General features: G+C 33.8%; 1 pseudogene; it reads left to right on the forward strand.

Moving 5' to 3' along the window:
• The first annotated feature begins 5,259 nt into the window (after positions 1-5,259).
• On the forward strand, positions 5,260-5,384 carry LOC118344405 (annotated as a pseudogene).
• The last annotated feature ends 616 nt before the right edge of the window (positions 5,385-6,000 follow it).

Consider the following 6,000-nt stretch of genomic DNA (forward strand, 5'->3'; position numbering starts at 1 on the left):
ATATGGATGAAAAGGTTTTGGTTGTACTATAATTGAAACCTGCCGTCTCCGGTCCCTGCATGCAGTTGCTTGCATGGCTAGGGAGAGAGGAAGGAAGAGGCTGGAAAGTTATAAACTTGGATCAGAACCTTCCAGGTCATAATGCTTTAAACATATAGCTAGGATATTTTGTTTGGAGAATCGCACATTCTATTTGTACCTATATATATATATATATATATATATATATATATCTATATTAAACATGTATACTGTTTCTAGCTTGATGCATTACGTTATGAATTTATACCCAAGGAGTAGAGTAGGTGTATATATATGTGCTTGGGTATATGTATGTGTAATTAATTTACGTACACTGCATGCATGCTCACTAATTAGCTTGGGATGATAGTTAATTGTCAATATGGCCTAATTTCCGCTTGGAAAATATATTTCAAAACATTAGATCGATTAGGTAAAATTTATCATCAAGAATTTTAATTGCTTTAAATTATGTAATGATTGAATAAAAGCATGTCCATTTGAACCTTTTCTTAGAAACAGAATTTAGAAATTTTTTCGAGATCCCCCGCCTAGTACATGATGACAATCATGAGATCTTTCAAATCCTATAGAGTACTGAGTATAATATGCCGTATCCTAGAGGCAACAACCACCACTACTACATTGTAATTGATTTTTTGTGACGGAATAAACCATTACAAAATTTTTTTTATAACCATCACAGAATCACAATCACCTAAAGTTTTTTTTTTTTTTTGACAGTTTACCATTCAATCTCACTAACCATCTAGCAAGCTTGATGATCGTATATTTTCCCATTAGGAAGATATAGCAACATGATCGAAGATCTACCAATGTCTCAATCAATTCGTTAATCAATATTCATGTGATCATTATTCAATAAGAATAGCATTAGCATAAAAATAAATTAATTGCATAACACAGAGATCATCAATTGGTAACGAATGGAAACACTTTAAAGAATTTTTTAATGGTAAAACTCTACCAGGCAACCTATATTGAAAAGTCAATTTTATTATTTGAAAATATTTTATAAGCGAGTTTTAATTACAAACCTTTGTCTATTGACACTCTTACTTGACCAACCAAATAATCCGTTTGTCTCTACAACAATAACAATTAGAACCTCTGACTATTTTCAAATATTGACTTTTCTATTAGAACTCTAATGGTTGAAACAATCTCATTATCTCAACCATGGATCACGACACACTCTTTGAGAGAAAAAATCGAAAAATTTTCAAGAGAATATTTTCACAAAAAATAACCACTTGGAAAGTGCTATTCAAATATCTCTCAATCTCTGAATCCACACGTTCCTAATTAGTACGACAACTTAAATATAGTTCTGGAAGCAGTTTCCAAGTCCTAGTAAGATTCTGCTAACGGATTGAATTTGTTGCAATGGTTTTACTGACAGTTTGCTGACAATTGAAATTTATCTTCACAGCATTGGGGCGGTTTCAAATCCAAACTCTTCACTGGATAAGATAAGGATCTTGAAATTCGACTTACCTGTTTTGACTTATCTAAAACATTTAAGTACAGACTCAAGATAAACTCAAGTATTTTACATTCAACAACTCACAAACTCAAACTAAAGATGATATCTAGCTATCATCTTAGTCACCTAATCCTAGCCAAACTCTAAAAATTTACATTTTAAGTTTGTGACTTGATGTTTAGTTGAACATTCAAGTGTGGGAAACTTCTTGTGTTGGTTCATTTCCATCACTAAAATTTCATTCGAGCGAGGGTTGGCTTTCTTCACCATGAAAAAACCGGTATTTCATGTGAGTCCTAGGTGTGTTCCTTTTTTCATGAGAAAGATTTTTCCTTTGAGTCCTAGGTGTGTTTCTTTTTCTTTTGAAAATGATTACACGGGATTTGCATATCCGAGAATCATCCAAGCCATTTTTCCTGAATAAAACACACACACTCTCTCACCTTGCATAGCAAGTAGCCCCTATAGTATGACTGAGTGGAGGGCCAATTGCCAAATTAGGGTACCTGTAACACCCCGCTCCCTAATAAAGTCATTTTTTAAAATTTTTGGAGAGACAATATGCTACTAAACTTGACTAAAACTTCTTCTATTTAATGACGCGCTAGATGCAAAAGATTTCATAAGTAAAACAAACTCTAGTAAATACTTAAAATCCAAAATAGAGTCTGCGAAATCATTTATTTTTTTGAAAAAAATACTAAAGTCTCATGTGTTTATCAAAATAATTTATTCAAACCTTAAATCATAAACTAAGCATAACATAAACTATCAAGGCCTCTGCCTCACCTTCCTGGGTCAAGTCTTATCCTGAAATCTCATCCTCATAAATGTCATCATCTGGAGTGGTTTAAAAATATAAAAATATATAAAAATGAGGCAAATACTCAATAATCAAGACATCATATAGTAAACATAATAACTATCAGATTTTCTTGAAAAATGCGCATATTCATAATTACATAGATAAATAACATGAATATGAACATGAATTTATCTTTCACTTATCATAGGCCGATATCCATTGTTGACCCTATGAGTTAGGGTTAGTGAATCTAAGTAGATTCTGATTCCGTCCGTGGCCGTAAGTTGTGGAATTCATACATAAGGAAGACATATTGGGTGCACTACCAGCATGTACGACTTGACATAGCAATATGCCCATAACATAGGTACCGTCTTCATATCATAACATAGGCCGTTACATATCTTATCATTCGTACCTCATCATAATCATACTTGTAAACTCATATCATAGATTTAAGATGAAATTGCATTCCTTCGTAACATTCTGTGATACATGTTTCCTCACATAAAGTCATGATTTTTTATAAATACTTTAATAGATAAATCTTCACATAAAATCATGCATGATTTTTTATAAATTATTTTAATACATAACTCTAACATAAAATCATGACTTTTCATAAACCTTTTAATGCATAACTGATTACCTATAAACATGTCAGTAATTTTTGTAAATTCCTAATTAATTACGTCGTTATTAAAACCTAAAAGAAATCTAGAACTCTCGGATCCTAAAATCTTGTGACCTTCTCTTTTGTGGGCGAATTTCTCATAAATCTATAATCCCATCAAGTTCATATCTTAATTCCAATGGCAAATTTAAGTGAAATTCATTTCAATATTCATTCTTGTCCGTACGTAACCAATACCGATATAGAGAGAATTAAGAAGAGAGTGTGTGTGTGTGAGAGAAAAAAGATTACGGAGAAGACTTGAAGGCAATTGGGCTTAAATGATATTTTATTTAAAAAAAATTGAAAGTTTGAACATACTTTTTGAAAAATTATAATAATATTCCACTAGAATGACGTTCTTTTCACTTGACATAGAGGGCTACACGAAAATATTACTAAGAGTAAGCCATCATCACTTGCTTAAGCTAGCCTACCTACCTGCTAGTAGCTAGTGTAATGGCCTCCAATGTATATGAATTGAACCAATTAAATGAATAAAAATTATAAAAGCTATTGAGAAAGGTGGAGAGAGCTTGGCTGAGAGATAGAGAGCCCACACTAAATTAAACTTAGGGCGGCACCTGCTATTGTCTGCTACTGCTAGTATACGATTGACAAAGAATAAACTAATAAACTATAGAGATAAGGATAGAGGGGCCAAGAGAAAAAGATTTGTTGTGCGATAGAGAAGTGCAGGGACGTGCGGCGGCGTTGGAGATTTGCTGCCTGCTAGACGTGGGCATGCGTGACGCTAAGGAATAAGGGAAGATATAGAGAAATTTGGGGAAGAGATTGAATTTGACATATGAAATTAGAATTTGGACTCTGATAGTGATTGACATATGAGATTACAATTTGAATTAAAGATATATTTTATAATTAAGTAGTTGATTGAGAATGATAGCTAGAAATTGTATAAGTAACTATAATTAATAATGATTTTAAATTGAAATAATTTATAATAGCCGCTCTTTCACTTTTAAAATGAGTCCTCGTTCAATAAATAATAGATGAGATTGAATTTAAAAAAAAAAAAACTTCATTAATTTATCATTCATAGTCTTATCCAATATAACTCATTAAATATAATTTAAGCTCAATAAAATTTATCAATTCCAACCTTACAATTATTGGGCCAAGTCGTTATAGTACCTCTCTAACCCTAACCTTGAAACACCCTGCCCCTTCAAAACCCAAAGCACTAGTGCATGCTTGATTTTTGAGCAACTAAATATATTTTCAATGAGGTAGATATACATATAGGCATGTGTAAATAATTACCACCGTGGAATGATAGTCTATTGAAATTATGGTCCGATTTCTAATTGGAATATATATTTGAAAAATATATGGTTTATAGAAAACCTATTTACAAGAAAGATAAGTTTAATGCATTTAATGTTAGAGTAAATGAACCAGTGTCCTTATCCACATCAACAAACACTTCAATAGTAATAGATTACCCCGTGCAACAACAAAGTCTGTCTCAAACACCAACACTACCTTCACATTCAAATATGTTGGGATGATCATGTTCTTATCTTTATCTTATCTTCTCTTTGTACTTTCAGATTAGATAGGATTTATGTAAATCAAACTCTTCCTTATCACGTATATTCAATTGTAACAGATATGTACTATCTTGGCTATAAATATACAACATGCAAGCCCCTTATTTGTGTTCAGCCATTTCATATCATATCACTTATCTTACATGGTACCAGCGCTTTTACTCTAATTGCTTCTGTAGATCTTACAATGACCACTCCCACTACCGCTGCTCTCACTATTCCATTCAATGCTCCCAATCTTGCTTTTCTAATCTCAGTTAAATTGGATCACTCAAACTATCTACTTTGGGTATCTCAATTCCAGCCTGTCCTACGTAGCTACGATCTCATGGGTATCATTGATGGCATTGAGGCTTGTCCTCCCCAATTTGTCATTGACTCCACAGGGAAGCTCACTGACACGATCAACCCTACATTTACCCTTTGGTATAAAAAAGACCAGTTTTTGTTAAGCTGGTTGAATGCCACTCTCTCAGAAAATGTTTTGGCCTTGGTATATGGCCTTCATTCTTCACAGTAGGTGTGGAACTTTCTTGCCTCCATATTTGCTTCTCAATCATGATCTCAAATTGCCAACTTGAAGCTCCAACTTCATTCCCTTTGGCAAGGCTCCAAGACATGTGGTGAATTTTTACAGGATATTAAACTCTTGGCTGATCAACTGGCTATTGGTGGAAAGCCTGTTGATGATGACGATTTGATCACCTATATCATCAGTGGTTTGAACACCTCCTATCATGCATTTGTCTCTTCTAATTCCTTTGCCACCTAAACATCATCCCTTACATTTGATGAGTTTCAAACTGAGCTATTGAATTATGAAATGTTAGTTTCTAATTATAATGTTGGAAGTACTCAAGATGTAGGTTCATTTACACTCTATTCTCACAAAACGAAAAATGGCCCTTACAAGCCCCAACGCCACAATGGGAATCCGAAATAGCAACACTCACAACAAACCATCCACCCTACAAAGACCATTGCAGCTTTAGGTGACAAAAACTCAGATAATACATTCTTTACTAGCTACTATGCTCCTTGTCAAATTTGTGGCAAAAGTGGACACCAAGCCCTGGATTGTTTCTATTGCATGAACTTCTCATATCAAGGACGCCACCCTCCATCACAACTTGCTACCATGGCTGCTAAACAGTCTAATTCAGGAGAAGAACAAACTTGGTTTGCAGACAATGGTGCTAATGCACACATCACTGCCGACCTCAACAATCTTACCATCACTGAACCTTATAATGGAGGCGAAGAAGTCACAGTTGGGAATGGCTCTGGTTTGTATATCACATCCACTAGTTCCTCAACTATTTGTCAATCCAAAGTTCATTTAAATAATATCTTACATTGCCCTAAAGCTACTGCTAATATGTTATCCATTCAACGTTTTTGCTAGGATAATGATTGTTGG

The sequence above is a fragment of the Juglans regia genome, chromosome 13, assembly GCF_001411555.2.
Source record: "Juglans regia cultivar Chandler chromosome 13, Walnut 2.0, whole genome shotgun sequence".
Taxonomy (NCBI): Eukaryota; Viridiplantae; Streptophyta; class Magnoliopsida; order Fagales; family Juglandaceae; genus Juglans; species Juglans regia.